We start from the raw sequence: 16,375 nt of genomic DNA, 5'->3' as shown, positions 1-16,375 counted from the left end.
TGCCAGTACGGCCATATTTCCCCAACCCCATGCGCTGTTTTAAATGTCAGCGCTTTGGGCATACTACGTTGGGGTGCAATGGGATAGCCACTTGTGGTAAATGTGGTCAGCCTGCCCATGAAGGAGCCGATTGTTCATCGCCTGTGAAGTGCGTGAATTGCTCTGGGGGTCACCCTGTCTGGAGCCGGGTCTGCCCCATCTACCTCGACGAACGTAAGATCCAGGAGATCAAGACATCTAAGCGCATCCCCTATGGTGAGGCCAAGAAGCTCTTTAAGGCCATGCAACCTCCTGTGTTTACGACATCTTTCGCTTCCGCTCTGAAAAAACCCGTACCAATGGCCACTGTTGCTACGCAAACGGAGGTTGTTAGTGTTAGCACTAATACCTGCGTTTGCCAGTGCACTTGTGCTGCTGCGGTTGTTTTGCAACCTGCGGCTCTCCCCGCAACGTCGGACAAGGCTGTGGTTGCTGACATCGGGGTACTTCCTGCCTCTTCCCATATGGCGCCTTCTGCCAAGGCGGGTACAGCTCCACCTGCTGCCAAGGCTCCGCCTTCTCAGCCCCCCAAGACAAAGACGCCGAAGGTGAAGGTTTTGCCACCTGCGGAGACTGGTCAGGGTCGGTCCGATGACGAGGCCATCGTACTGTCTGACATCTCCCGTGGGTCGTCATCGGAGCTGATGGACGTTGATGTCGACCGGGGGCGATCTTCTCGCCCCAGGAATAAATCTCCGGCCAGTACGGGCTCTCCTCCAAAACACAGAGGCAGGGTGAAAGTTCAGCCACCCTGATCACTGGCTCCCATATTACAGTGGAACCTGAATGGGTTCAGGACGCATGTGGCCGAATTACAACTCCTTGTACGAGAGTGCCCTTTGTGCTTATGTCTCCAAGAGACACATTTTCGGGCCACTGATGCTCCTTCTTTACGGGGCTATACCGTATATCGGAAAGATGATCTGACGGGGCAAAGGGCGAAAGGTGGTGTTGCGGTTTTTGTCCGTGACATGCACCCCTCATCTGAGCTCCCTCTCGTTACAGACTTGCAAGCAGTTGCAGTTGACCTTCTTGTGGGTCGGAGGCTCACAGTCTGTTCCCTTTATTTACCACCTCAGGTTGCGATAGACTCTGAGGCTCTCACAGACCTTATTAGCCAACTCCCCCGCCCATTTCTTCTTCTGGGGGACTTCAATGCTCATAATGTCTTATGGGGCTCTTCGACTACTTGCCCCAGGGGTCGCCTTCTGGAAAACCTCATGATGTCTGAAGGACTGTGCATCCTGAACTCTGGTGCTCCCACTCATTTCTGTACTGCTTCTGGGTCGTCATCAGCTATTGACCTTTCCTTTTGCTCTCCAGCACTCGCCGATTCTGCTCTGTGGGAGGTTGCTGCAGACCTCCATTCTAGTGACCACTTCCCCCTTTGGATTCGCCTCCTGGATGAGGCTGTGGTATTACCAGTGCCGCCAAGGTGGCACCTCTGCAGAGCTGACTGGACACTTTTCAGCCAACTGGCTGTTTTGGAACACCGTGCCAGCGTCCACGAATGGGTAGACCATGTTACAGCCGTGATCTCCCATGCTGCTGAATTGTCAATCCCACGGTCATCCGGTCATCCCCAGAGGCGTCCTGTCCCTTGGTGGACCACTGAGTGCCGCTCAGCTATCCGAGCCCGCCGTGCAGCTTTGCGCCGCTTCAAGTGCCGTCCCTCCGCTGACAATCTTGCGGCCTTTCGGGTGGCAAGGGCCAAGGCGCGGCGAGTGATTAAAGAGAGCAAACGACGGTCATGGCAATCGTTCCTGAACTCCATCTCCCGCTCCACTAGTTCTACAAAAGTATGGGAAGCCATCAGGAGGATTTCCGGGAAACGCAGCCAACTACCTGTCACGGCATTGCTGCATCAGGGAAGTCTTCTCACGGCGCCGAGAGACATTGCCCAGACACTGGCCATGCATTTTGCGGCATCTACCGCCACTATTCAATGTGATCCAGATTTCTGCCGCTACCGCACTGCCATCGAGAGGGCTCACTTGGACTTCCGGTCTCCAAATTCTGAGCCCTACAACTGCCCCTTCACAATGTGGGAACTGGATTCGGCGCTGTCTGTGGCTCATGATACTGCGCCTGGTCATGATCAAATCCGGTACAGCATGCTGCAGCACTTGTTACTGCCTGCCAAGGAAGTTCTCCTGACTTGTTTTAATCTGATATGGCTATCCGGCACGTACCCTGACTCGTGGCGGGAGGCGATTTTGATTCCCCTCCTCAAACCGGGGAAGGACCGAACGCATCCCAGTAGTTATCGGAGTATTGCTTTGACGAGCTGTGTCGGGAAGACGTTAGAACGCATGGTCAACCGTCGCCTGGTTTGGCTGCTCGAGACCAGGCAGCTCCTTAGCCCCTCTCAGTGTGGCTTTCGGAGATGTCGTTCCACTATCGACAACTTGACCCTGCTTGAGGCGGCCATCCAGCAGGCCTTCCTACGTAACCAGCATTGTCTCGGTGTCTTCTTTGACATTCACAAGGCGTATGACACTACTTGGCGCCGCCATATCCTCAATCAACTCCATGAGTGGGGTTTTCGTGGCCGTCTCCCGATCTTCATTCGGTCCTTTCTTTCCCACCGCCTCTTTCGATATAAAGTTGGTAATGTGCTCTCTGATTTGTATGTGCAGGAGAATGGTGTTCCTCAGGGAAGCGTTTTAAGTGTCACCCTCTTTGCCGTCGCCATTAACAGTATCACGTCCACTGTCCGGAGTCCTGCCCAATGCTCGTTGTTTGTGGACGATTTTGCTGTTTTCTGTTCTTCCTCCAGTCTTGTCACTGCTAGTCGGCAGTTGCAGCTTACGATACAGCGATTAGAGGCATGGACTGCGAAGACGGGTTTTACCTTTTCTGCAGACAAATGTGTGTGTGTTCATTTTAATCGTTCTCGACGTCTTTTTACCTCCCCTGAATTGCGTCTTAGGGACACCATTCTTCCTTTTAACGACACTGTGCGGTTCCTGGGCCTCACTTTTGATTCCAAGTTGTCGTGGTTGCCTCACCTTAAAGACCTCAAGGTGCGGGCCCTGAAGGCACTGAATATTTTGAAGTGCCTGAGCCATCGGTCCTGGGGAGCAGATCGGGCGCGTCTGCTGCAGTTTTATAGGGCTTTCGTCCGATCGCGTCTTGACTATGGTTGCACCGTGTATGGGTCCGCAAGGCCTTCGTATCTGAAGATCCTTGACGCAGTACACCATGAGGGTATCAGGCTGGCCACTGGTGCCTTCCGTACCAGTCCCATCCCCAGCCTGTGTGCTGAGGCAGGGGAACCGCCGCTCGCCATCCGTAGGAAACTCCTCATGGTGCGACGGGTGTGTCAATTCCTTGCCTGTCCTAACTCCCCTGCGTACCCTACCGTTGCCCGCCCGCCTATGGAACGTCTCTTTTCCTGTCGTCCCAGGGCAACGAGACCATTCGGGATTCGTGCCAAGCTTTTGCTTGAGTCCCTTGGTGTGGAGCGTGTGGCCCCCCAACGACAAGGTTTTACTCGCCTGCCTCCTTGGTTGCTCCAGAGGCCCAGCGTCCTTTTAGACTTGTCGGACTACCGGAGGAGCTGCACTCCTGCGTTTGTTTTTACCTCCTTATTTTATGATATTTTACACCAGCATCCCGACCATGTACCAGTATTTACGGATGGCTCTAAACAGGGGGACTCTGTTGGTTGTGCTGTTGTTTTCCCTGATCGAGTCGTCAAGTTACGGCTTCCTGCGGCGTTTACCATTTTTGATGCCGAATTGTTTGCGATCTTGCGGGCATTGGAGCAGATGAGATGTGTTCCCAGTCGTCAGTTCCTCATCTGTTCTGACTCCCTGAGTGCCCTTCAGACCATGCAACACTTGTACCCAGCGGATACGGTCGTCCAGAACATCCATGATGCCCTACTCCACCTGCAACGGCAGGGGAAGGAGGTTTCCTTCTGCTGGGTGCCGGGGCACGTGGGTATTAGGGGCAACGAACTGGCGGATGTGGCTGCCAAAGATGCGTGTTCCCTCCCTCACGTTGTTGAATGTGCCGTCCCCCTACATGCTGTTACCTCCCTCCTGCGTTTTCGCGTTATGCGTCAGTGGGAAGAGGAGTGGCTGGCAGTCGGTGAAAATAAGCTGCGTCTGGTCAAGGCCACCACGCGGCCATGGCGTACGTCCTACCAGTCACGCAGGCGGGATGAGGTTCTCCTCACTCGCCTCCGCATCGGGCACAGTCCCTTCACCCATGGTTTTTTACTTCGGCGGGAGGATCCCCCCCTCTGCACTGCTTGTGGCGTCCAGATTACTGTCCGCCACATTTTACTTGACTGTCTTTTATTCTCTGACCAGAGGGCGGTGGTTTCTTTGCCACCGGATTTGCCCTCTATTTTGAAAGACGACGCAACGTCTGTGGTTAAGGTTTTACGGTTTTGTGTCCTGTCCAATTTGTTGCCACGGATTTTAGGGAGAGGGTTTTAATGTGCTGCTGGATGACTGGCTCACCCAGATTTTACGTAAGAGGTCCGCCAGTCACGAATACCTCCTTGTTTCCCTTCGGTTTCTGTCCTCCCTTCCTTGATTCCTTTTTTAGTGCACTCCTTCTCCTCTTGTTTTGCCTCTATATGTGGGGATTTGGAACTGCGTCACGTCTGTGTGTTTTAGCTGTTCCCCTTGTTCGTTGTTCGTCTTAGTCCCTTCCCTGCATGTGTTCCTGTTTTTATGCGTTTGGGCGCTGATGACCCCGCTGTTTAGCGCCCGTAAACCACAAACACACACACACACACACACAAGAACCGAGCAGCTTATGAAAGGGTGTCTGGTGGCGTCTGCATATATGTCCTTAACTCTCTACACAGCGAGTTTGTACCTCTACAAACAGCTTTAGAGGCTGTCGCTGTTCGGGTGTGGACGCCACAGGCTGTTACCGTCTGCAGTATTTACCTACCACCGGATGGTGCTGTCGCACAGCATGTCCTGGCTGCTCTGATAGCACAACTGCCGCCCCCTTTCTTGTTGCTGGGCGATTTCAATGCCCACAACCCTCTGTGGGGTGGGACTGTCTCCGATGACCGCGGTCGTGCCGTGGAGCATTTGTTGGCTCGGCTCGACCTTAGCCTCCTGAATACCGGTGCTCCCACACATTTCAGTGTGGCCCACGGCTCGTTCTCGGCCATCGATCTCTCTCTTTGCAGTCCCGGCCTTGTCCCATCTCTCCACTGGAGAGTGCATCCTGACCTGTGTGGTAGTGACCATTTTCCCATCTATTTGTCACTGCCCCAGTGTCATTCTTCTGGGCGCCTGCCCCGCTGGGCTCTCCACAGGGCTGACTGGCCGAGTTTCACTTCCGCGGCAACCGTTGAGTCTCCCCCGCAGGGTGACATTGACGATGTGGTCCGTGACTTAACCACGTCCATCATTTCGGCGGCCGAGGCTGCCATCCCCCGCTCTTCTGGACTCCCTCGGAGGAAGGCTGTACCCTGGTGGTCGCCGGAGATCGCTGAGGCTATTCGCGACCGTCGGCGGGCCCTCCAGCGTCATCGGCGGCACCCGTCTCTCGAGACACTCATCGCCTTTAAGAGGCTCCGTGCCTTCGCCCGACGTCTGATTACACGGCGTAAGCAAGAGTGCTGGGAGCAGTATGTCTCATCGTTGGGCTCCCGTGTCTCCCCCTCGCTGGTGTGGTCCCGGATACGGCGGATTTATGGACACCAGACCACTTTCGGTGTCCCTGGGATCTCCTTGGACGGCGCTGTATGCACGGACGCTGCCGCCATTGCTGAACGGCTTGCCGCGCACTTTGCTCAGAGCTCTGCGACTGCATCTTATCCCCCCGCCTTTCGCTCTCTAAAGGAGCGAGCCGAGCGGACGCCGCTCTCATTTCACACGCGTCGTTCTGAAACATACAATGCCCCTTTCAGCGAGAGGGAATTCCTCGCTGCTCTCGCCGATTGCCCTGATACAGCACCAGGCCCAGACTGCATCCACGCGCAGATGCTGAAGCATCTCTCCAGGGACTGCCAGAGACACATTCTCGCGATATTTAATCGCATTTGGAGCGAAGGTGTGTTCCCGTCGCAATGGCGAGAGGGTCTTATTGTCCCTATCTTGAAGCCCGGTGCGGACCCACTGGCGGTGGACAGCTATCGTCCCATTACCCTCACCAACGTTTTGTGCAAATTGCTCGAACGTATGGTGGGGCGGCGTTTGTGTTGGGTCCTTGAGTCGCGCGGTCTCCTCACTCCATCCCAGGGTGGCTTCCGTCGGGGCCGGTCTGCAGTGGACAATTTGGTGCGGCTGGAATCAGCTGTCCGTACGGCCTTTGCCCGACGTCAGCATCTCGTTGCTGTATTTTTCGATCTGCGGAAAGCGTATGACACCACATGGAGGCATCACATCCTCGCCACGTTGCATGAGTGGGGTCTTCGTGGTCAGCTCCCGGCTTTTCTTCAAAGCTTTTTATTGCGCCGCTCTTTCCGGGTGCAAGTCGGTGCCACCTCTAGTTCCTCTTATATACAGGAAAATGGGGTCCCGCAGGGCTCAGTGTTGAGCGTCTCCTTATTTCTGGTGGCTATTAATGGTCTGGCTGCAGCAGTGGGGTCGTCGGTGTCTCCTTCTTTGTATGCCGACGACTTCTGCATCTCATTTAGCTCCACGACTACGGGAGTCGCCGAACGCCGGCTGCAAGTCGCCATTCGCAAGGCAGCCTCGTGGGCTCTGACTCACGGTTTTCAGTTCTCTGCAGCCAAGACTCGAGTTATGCACTTCTGCAGGCGTCGGACGGTCCACCCTCATCCTGAACTTTACCTCGACGGCCACCTGCTTGAGGTGGTGGACACTTGCCGCTTCTTGGGACTCGTGTTTGATGCCCGGCTCACATGGGTTCCTCATATTACTCAGCTGAAGCAAAAATGCTGGCGGCACCTCAACGCCCTCCGCTGCCTTAGCCACACGTCTTGGGGTGCAGATCGCTGCACGCTGCTGCGGTTGTACAGAGCCCTTGTGCAGTCCCGGCTTGATTATGGGAGCCTGGCCTATGGGTCTGCGTCCCCCTCAGTGTTGAAGTTGTTAGACCCCGTACACCACTGTGGGGTTAGGCTTGCCACTGGCGCTTTTCGCACCAGCCCCGTGGATAGTCTACTGGTGGAGGCCGGGGTTCCCCCGCTGCGGATTCGCCGCCATCGTCTGCTCGTCGACTATGCTGTCCACGTTCATTGCTCGCCAGATCATCCCAATCGTCGCCTGCTTTTCCCTGCTATGGTCCTCCATCTGCCCGAACGGCGACCTAGGTCTGGGCTTTCCATAGCTGTCCGTGTCCAGTCCCTGCTGTCAGAGCTGGGGTCATTCCCTCTTCTGCCTCCCTTCCGGGTCCGTACACCTACGCCTCCCTGGTGTTTGTCCCGGCCGTCCGTCCGTCTGGATTTGGCACAGGGACCTAAGGACTCGGTTCCGCCTGTGGTCCTCCGTCGCCGTTTTCTTGCGCTCCTCGCCTCATTTCCGGGCTGTGAGCCTGTCTACACGGATGGTTCCCTGGTTGATGGTCGCACTGCCTACGCTTTTGCTCACGCTGCCCATGTTGAGCAACGCTCCTTGCCGGCTGGCTGCAGTATTTTTACTGCAGAGCTGGTGGCAATCATGCGCGCTCTTGAGCATCTGCGTTCCTGCTCAGGTGGGTCCATCGTCATCTGCAGTGACTCCCTGAGCAGCCTTCAGGCCATCGACCGCTGCTATCCCTCATGTCCTCTGGTGTCCTCTATTCGGGAGTCTGTTTCCACCATTACCCGCTCTGGTCGTTCGGTGGCTTTTGTTTGGACGCCAGGTCACGTTGGCATCCCGGGGAACGAACGTGTAGACAGGCTGGCCAAAGGGGCGATAGACGCCCCAGCTTTGGAGATCGGCCTTACGGCTCGCGACCAGCAGATGGTGTTGCGCCGTAAGCTGATTGGGATGTGGGCTGCTGAGTGGCGTGGCATGACAGCCCCGAATAAACTGCGGGCTGTCAAGGAGACGACCGATGTGTGGCGCTCCTCCCTGCGGGCTTCTCGCAGGGACTCGGTAGTCCTGTGTCGGCTCCGCATCGGCCATACATACCTGACGCACGGCCATCTGTTGCGTCAGGAGGATCCCCCCCTGTGTCGGTGTGGGTCCCGGCTGACGGTCGGCCACATTTTGCTGGAGTGTCCCCGACTGCGCACACTCCGGCAATCTTTTAATCTCCCGGGCACTTTGGCTTTGGTTTTATCCGACGATGCCTCCATGGCTGATGACGTTTTAAATTTTATCCGTGGTAGTCCGTTTTATGGTTCGATTTAGGGGGGTCCTGCACCTTTCCCTTTCTGTGTCTTTTGTCCTTGTCTGTTGCTGTTCTGGTGTGCCGTGAGATGGTTGACTCTTTCCCATTTTTGTTCTCGTGGTCAGCCAACCAGTCTCCGGCCATCTTCCTTTCTTCTGTTTCTTTCTGTCTGGTGTTTCTCTGTCCTGTTCTTGTCTGTGGTGTTTGTTGCTGCATTTGTGTTCTTTTAGCGCCTGGGGGGACGTCTCCTCCCCCTTTGGTTTTTACCTGCTCTGTCGATTTTCGGCTCGCCTGATTTTGGAATGGGGGACTGATGACCTTCGCTGTTTAGTCCCCCTTAAACGTCCCAACAACCACCACCACCACCATCTTTAACCGCATTTGGAGCGAGGGCGTGTTCCTGTCGCAATGGCGTGAGGGTCTTATTGTCCCCATCTTGAAGCCCGATGCGGACCCACTGGCGGTGGACGGCTATCGTCCCATTACCCTCACCAACGTTTTGTGCAAATTGCTCGAACGTATGGTGGGGCGGCGTTTGTGTTGGGTCCTTGAGTCGCGCGGTCTCCTCACTCCATCCCAGGGTGGCTTCCGTCGGGGCCGGTCTGCAGTGGACAATTTGGTGCGGCTGGAATCAGCTGTCCGTACGGCCTTTGCCCGACGTCAGCATCTCGTTGCTGTATTTTTCGATCTGCGGAAAGCGTATGACACCACATGGAGGCATCACATCCTCGCCACGTTGCATGAGTGGGGTCTTCGTGGTCAGCTCCCGGCTTTTCTTCAAAGCTTTTTATTGCGCCGCTCTTTCCGGGTGCAAGTCGGTGCCACCTCTAGTTCCTCTTATATACAGGAAAATGGGGTCCCGCAGGGCTCAGTGTTGAGCGTCTCCTTATTTCTGGTGGCTATTAATGGTCTGGCTGCAGCAGTGGGGTCGTCGGTGTCTCCTTCTTTGTATGCCGACGACTTCTGCACCTCATTTAGCTCCGCGACTACGGGAGTCGCTGAACGCCGGCTGCAAGTCGCCATTCGCAAGGCAGCATCGTGGGCTCTGACTCACGGTTTTCAGTTCTCTGCAGCCAAGACTCGAGTTATGCACTTCTGCAGGCGTCGGACGGTCCACCCTCATCCTGAACTTTACCTCGACGGCCACCTGCTTGAGGTGGTGGACACTTGCCGCTTCTTGGGACTCGTGTTTGATGCCCGGCTCACATGGGTTCCTCATATTACTCAGCTGAAGCAAAAATGCTGGCGGCACCTCAACGCCCTCCGCTGCCTTAGCCACACGTCTTGGGGTGCAGATCGCTGCACGCTGCTGCGGTTGTACAGAGCCCTTGTGCAGTCCCGGCTTGATTATGGGAGCCTGGCCTATGGGTCTGCGTCCCCCTCAGTGTTGAAGTTGTTAGACCCCGTACACCACTGTGGGGTTAGGCTTGCCACTGGCGCTTTTCGCACCAGCCCCGTGGATAGTCTACTGGTGGAGGCCGGGGTTCCCCCGCTGCGGATTCGCCGCCATCGTCTGCTCGTCGACTATGCTGTCCACGTTCATTGCTCGCCAGATCATCCCAATCGTCGCCTGCTTTTCCCTGCTATGGTCCTCCATCTGCCCGAACGGCGACCTAGGTCTGGGCTTTCCATAGCTGTCCGTGTCCAGTCCCTGCTGTCAGACCTGGGGTCATTCCCTCTTCTGCCTCCCTTCCGGGTCCGTACACCTACGCCTCCCTGGTGTTTGTCCCGGCCGTCCGTCCGTCTGGATTTGGCACAGGGACCTAAGGACTCGGTTCCGCCTGTGGTCCTCCGTCGCCGTTTTCTTGCGCTCCTCGAATCATTTCCGGGCTGTGAGCCTGTCTACACGGATGGTTCCCTGGTTGATGGTCGCACTGCCTACGCTTTTGCTCACGCTGCCCATGTTGAGCAACGCTCCTTGCCGGCTGGCTGCAGTATTTTTACTGCAGAGCTGGTGGCAATCATGCGCGCTCTTGAGCATCTGCGTTCCTGCTCAGGTGGGTCCATCGTCATCTGCAGTGACTCCCTGAGCAGCCTTCAGGCCATCGACCGCTGCTATCCCTCCTCTCCTCTGGTGTCCTCCATACAGGAGTCTGTTTCCGCCATTGCCCGTTCTGGTTGTTCGGTGGTCTTGGTTTGGACGCCCGGTCATGTTGGCATCCCAGGGAACGAACGTGTCGACAGGCTGGCTAAAGGGGCGATCGACGCCCCGGCTTTGGAGGTCGGCCTTACGGCTCGCGACCAGCAGATGGTGTTGCGCCGTAAGCTGATTGGGATGTGGGCTGCTGAGTGGCGTGGCATGACAGCCCCGAATAAACTGCGGGCTGTCAAGGAGACGACCGCCGTGTGGCGTTCCTCCCTGCGGGCTTCTCGCAGGGACTCGGTGGTCCTGTGTCGGCTGCGCATCGGCCATACGTACCTGACGCACGGCCATCTCTTGCGTCAGGAGGATCCCCCCCCTGTGTCAGTGTGGGTCCCGGCTGACGGTCGGCCACATTTTGCTGGAGTGTCCTCGACTGCGCACACTCCGGCAATCTTTTAATCTCCCGGGCACTTTGGCTTTGGTTTTATCTGACGATGCCTCCATGGCTGATAACGTTTTAAATTTTATCCGTGGTAGTCCGTTTTATGGTTCGATTTAGGGAGGTCCTGCACCTTTCCCTTTCTGTGTCTTTTGTCCTTGTGCCTGTTGCTGTTCTGGTGTGCCGTGAGATGGTTGACTCTTTCCCATTTTTGTTCTCGTGGTCAGCCAACCAGTCTCCGGCCATCTTCCTTTCTTCTGTTTCTTTCTGTCTGGTGTTTCTCTGTCCTGTTCTTGTCTGTGGTGTTTGTTGCTGCATTTGTGTTCTTTTAGCGCCTGGGGGGACGTCTCCTCCCCCTTTGGTTTTTACCTGCTCTGTAGCTTTTCGGCTCGCCTGATTTTGGAATGGGGGACTGATGACCTTCGCTGTTTAGTCCCCCTTAAACGTCCCAACAACCACCACCACCCTTTAATCCCACAAACCAACCAAAGACGGGTGGCACAGACGTTCCTTGCAAGACTTCGTTCACGACTTGAGTAATTTTGTCCCCGATGATGTGCCAATAGTGCTTGTAAAATTCGACTGGTAAGCCATCAGGGCCAGGGGATTTCTTAATTGGCGAACTGCAGACGACCTCCGAAACATCTTTATTACTGAAGGCTAACGAGATGGAGTCATTTTCTTCCCTTGTTACGGTAGATGAAATGGCGCTAAACAGTCCATCATAGCAGTCGTCGTGTAGAGCCGCTGATGCGTAGGTGTTGACAAAATAGTCGTGCAGAGCGTTGACAATCTCTCGCTGAGTGTCAATCGTTCTTCCATCCTCGAGTTTCAGGGCATCAATAAAAGTCCGCCTCCTGTTCTTTGCATGTTTGACGAGGTGGTACAGAGCGGCTGCTTCATCATCTCTGACCGACGTCACTTTAGATTTTTTCTTAAGGCCGTCCAGTTGCATCCTCTTCAGACTGATTAATTTTGCCTTTATTTTCCGAATGTCATCGATTCTGGTGGTCGTCGCGTCTGCACGATCGTACAGGCCCCGTAAGATTGTGTAATAAAATTCCATGTCTTTTTGATCTCCGCCGCCCTTTCAATCCCGAAGTATATGATGACATTTCGCAGTTTCGGCTTTGCCTGCAGAGTCCACCACTCTATAGTGCTACGAAATTTGTTAGTAGCGCGCAAGCACTGCTCCCAAGCTCGACGCACCCCTCCTCCAGCTCAACATCCGTTAACAAAGACACATTCAGGTTCCATTGATTTTTATACCATCGTGTGGGTTGTGGAAGTAATTTCAGGCACGCGATGACACCACTGTGATCGGAGAAACTGGATGGGATCGTCTCTACTTTTAATAAATCATTCTCGAAAACATCGGAAACATAAATCCTGTCGATTCTGCTACAGGAATTCGCGACGATGTGCGTGAAGCGTACCAACGTCTGGAACCGAATTTCCCACGCATCTTTAAGTTTTAGGTCGGTCACGAGGCGCTTTAATTCAGACGAATAATTAAAATTTGGGGACTGATCTTTCCGGGATAAGACACAATTAAAATCACCACCAATGATAAGGCGTCGGGGATTTTTCCTAAATAAATAGAGTATACGTTCCCGAAAAAAAGTAGCTCGTTCTGCTCTATAGGTATTGCCAGAAGGTGCGTACAAGTTGATGATGGTGACGCCGTAAACGGTGATCCCCACCCCTCTACCCGATTCCAATTTGTCAATCTCAGTAACTGGAATTCCTTCTCTAATTAAGATTGCGGTCCCCACGGTCGTTTCCGGGGAAAAATTCGTAATTCCGACAAACCCAGGAAGAGTAAAAAGTGGCATGGACACCTCCTGCAAAAGTGCTATATCAGTTCCTGACTCATACAGATATTGTTTTAATGCATTCAGTTTCACTTCTGATCTGATTTTATTAATATTGAGGGTCGTGATCGTATAGGCCTGTGACATAATAACAGGATGTCTGAGAGAAAGAGGGATCAACTGCCTTTAATTATCCACATCTCCATGCCATTCCATCTTAGTAGCGGCCGCGGAATTCGTGTCTGGAACGTCACTGAGTTGTTCTCTTGCGTCTTTGTTTTTACTCTTTTTCCGGACAGCATTAACATTGGGCGGCACTCGGATCCTGTGACGGACACTGTGTAGCACCGCTGCAGTCGGAGGCGTGGGAGGGTCTTGGGTGATGTCAAGCTTCTCTCCTGACAAATCTTGCGCCGGGAGCGGATGCGCCGAACCCTCTGGCGAGCGATCAGCTGAGCCACCACTTTCACTATCAGCTTGTTTGGCAATACTCGCTGCCCGAAGCTGTTTGTTGTCACTGACAGTCCCGGGCTGCTGTGTTTGTATACCGTCGCGGAGTTGTTGACATTCGTGTTGTTCCGAGGCCAGGGCCGGAGCGGCTGCCACGTGGTGTGTACCGTCCGCGCTTGGAGACATTGTTTGTATACCACCACAGCGAGCCTCGATGTGTGTACATCCAGCAGACACGTGCGCCACACCTACTTGTTGACCTTCCTGAGTGTGCTGTTGCGGAAGTTCTGAGACATGAGCCTGTGGTAACTGAACGGCATCTACGGAAGTATCGGCGCTTGAAATTGCGGGAGAAGAATCGTCCACAAACGCTGCACCGGTTATAACTTATGCGTCCAAAACGGTTCCCCGGACGTCCGGTTCCGCGGTCTCGTGCGTACTGAATGTGTCATCATCAGAGTCTCGGCTGTCACAAGTTCGACGCCTCTTATTAGTCGTGGCATCGACTTTCGCTGGTGGCTTAGCACCATTATCTCTCCTAACCAGAGCCGGAAACTCATCAGGGCGAATTTCGTGTAGCTCTTCCGAAGGTACGTCGGAACTTGGGACTTCACGCCCTATCATAGGTTTATCCGCCACTACATCAGCCAACGTAAGCCGTTTACGCTGCTGCAGCGAATTCTTTAGCACAAACATTCGCCTGGGACAGTCCTGACGCAAGTGACCACTCTCATTACAGATATGGCATGTGGGAGGTTGGCCACTGTAAGTAACGTGAGCCCTATAGTCACAAACGGTAATATGGGAGGGTATATTCTGCTTTATATGCATTTCTATAGATCGGATGCCACTGTAACATTGTAACCTGTGCTGGTTCGACCACCGTTCGTTTCGAATCTGCTTGATATCCCCGAATTTAGACAGAACCTCCTTCAGATAACAATTTTCTACTTCAGGGGGTAAGTGAAAGATACGCACATTGGTATACTCTACGTCGGCATTGGAAATGAGCACAGTACTTACAGACTCGTCCCGGTGCCGAAAAACAGCTCTCCCTCCGTGTGTCGTCATAATCTTTTCCAGTAACACAGGATTCAGCAATTTGACAAAGAAACAATATTGCTCGGTATCATAATAAAAAAAATGGCTCTGAGCACTATGGGACTCAACTGCTGAGGTCATTAGTCCCCTAGAACTTAGAACTAGTTAAACCTAACTAACCTAAGGACATCACAAACATCCATGCCCGAGGCAGGATTCGAACCTGCGACCGTAGCGGTCTTGCGGTTCCAGACTGCAGCGCCTTTAACCGCACGGCCACTTCGGCCGGCGGTATCATAATACGCAGTGTGCACTTGATCAGAGGTAATCCCAATAACATCCACAATCAATCATGTATTTCCAAGGAACTAGGCTGCACATAACGGGTAGACTTGTCGAAATCAAAACGGAGTGTACACTTTCGCGGAAATAACCTGGACATTGCAAACTATAGCTAGCGGTTGAACCGCTACAATAACACAAGAACTAAAACCAAACTCGAGATCAATATACACAAAATCAGAACACTTCACAGTCAAAGAGAAAGTTAAGTAGTAATCACGACTTTTAAACACGTGTCGGAGCGGAGCACTTCATACGTCCGATCAGCACGGTGTCTCAGGCGCGACTTCGACTGAGCTATACCCCCTTTCACGATCTTTCTATTCCCATAACTTAAGGAAAAATATTATATGTAAGCGAAGGCTTCCGCGGCCGTTGTCATCTTCAATAAAATTCTTCAGGGTATCAGACCGCATCGTCATAATTTAAAATGCGCCAACGTTTCGGCCAGCGTTGCAGCTAGCCTTCATCAGGGCCTTACGTTGAACTCAACGTAAGGCCCTGCTGAAGGCTAGCTGCAACGCTGGCCGAAACGTTGGCGCATTTTAAATTATGACGATGCGGTCTGATACCCTGAAGAATTTTATTGAAGAAAAATATTATACTCTGCCTGGCTAAAGACGTCTAATCGAGCAAAATATTGCGTAATCATTATCTCTCAGTTATATATTAGCGTTAAACGATATAAATATCAAAAATACTAGACACTTCGCGCCTGGAGAAAGTGCGAGTCGGCGCCTTCTCCTTAATGTCAGAACGCGAAAATTGCACTCGTAGCTTTTTTCAAGCAAGTTCTGTTCGTCCGTTCTCTGTAATCGTTTGGTATCTGATTAAACTGACATACTCGCCTATGGCTTTCGTAAACGAAAATTTCATTGTGACCCCGACGTGATTTGAACACGCAACCTGATCTGGAGTCAAACGCGCTACCGTTGCGCCACGGAGTCGACGCTGCTTAGGTCTTGTCATGAATAGGTTCCTCGAACACTTACTGTACCGTTCAAACCTAAGAAATAATGACAGTAGGATCCACGAGAGACTCGTCCCAGATGTAGTTGCTCTGGCGGGGGTGTAACTCAGTGGTAGAGTGTCTGCTTCGCATGCAGAAAGTCCTGGGTTCAAATCCCAGCTCCTCCAATTTTTGTTTCTCCGTGCAGCAGTACATGAAAACTTTTGCCCCCCCCCTGCGGGTTCGGGGGTAAGAATAGGCCCGCGGTATTCCTGCCTGTCGTAAGAGGCGACTAAAAGGAGTCTCAAATTTTTCGGCCTTATGTGATGGTCCCCTCTCGGGTTTGACCTCCATCTTTCCAAATTATTCCGAAGAGCGAGCCAATTGGGGAAGGGCGCCTTAAATGGTGCACTGTATCCGTCGTGCAATTAGACCTTTAGCCGGCTTTCTCGTCGTTGCAATGTTGTCCCGCTCGTTTTCGTTCCTTTGGGCGCTTACCACGCTGCACTCTGCAGTGTTTCTTTTATCTGCGACGACGACCTTGGACAGTTTTGCACCTAAGATCCAGCACGGTAGCCAGTCCGTTGTGGTGGGGCCGCCATGTACCCTCTTGGTTGTAGCCCCCTGACAACACAGGGATCGCTCTACTGATGCCAGCGCCGTTAACTCCTCACGTATGCCTAGGAGTAGATGCCCATCTCCTTGGGGCATCAGGACTCCCGGCAATGGCCGTCCTGCCAGGTGGCTATTGCTGCGGCTGGGTGGCGCCCGTGGGGAGGGCCCTTGGTCGGAGTAGGTGGCATCAGGGCGGATGACCCGCAATGAAGCGTGGTACATCATCTCTCGCTGGTGGGCCTCCACCAGCAGTCTCTAAGCGATCGAGGTCTAACCTCAACGGCAGGAAATACGAACCACGATCATTTCCCTCCCTGGCCACTCCATGGGAGGAACGTCTG

At 53.6% G+C, this 16,375-nt stretch overlaps 2 non-coding genes across 2 annotated transcripts; one reads left to right on the top strand and one right to left on the bottom strand.

Annotated features, from left to right (window-relative positions):
- Positions 1-15,348: 15,348 nt before the first annotated feature.
- Positions 15,349-15,417, bottom strand: Trnaw-cca (transfer RNA tryptophan (anticodon CCA)). Its single transcript has one exon. It is a non-coding gene; the product is annotated as a tRNA-Trp (tRNA).
- Positions 15,418-15,535: 118 nt separating this feature from the next.
- Positions 15,536-15,607, top strand: Trnaa-cgc (transfer RNA alanine (anticodon CGC)). Its single transcript has one exon. It is a non-coding gene; the product is annotated as a tRNA-Ala (tRNA).
- The last annotated feature ends 768 nt before the right edge of the window (positions 15,608-16,375 follow it).

The sequence above is a fragment of the Schistocerca nitens genome, chromosome 4 (genome assembly GCF_023898315.1).
Source record: "Schistocerca nitens isolate TAMUIC-IGC-003100 chromosome 4, iqSchNite1.1, whole genome shotgun sequence".
Taxonomy (NCBI): Eukaryota; Metazoa; Arthropoda; class Insecta; order Orthoptera; family Acrididae; genus Schistocerca; species Schistocerca nitens.
This window is presented reverse-complemented; position numbering and strand designations above follow the sequence as displayed.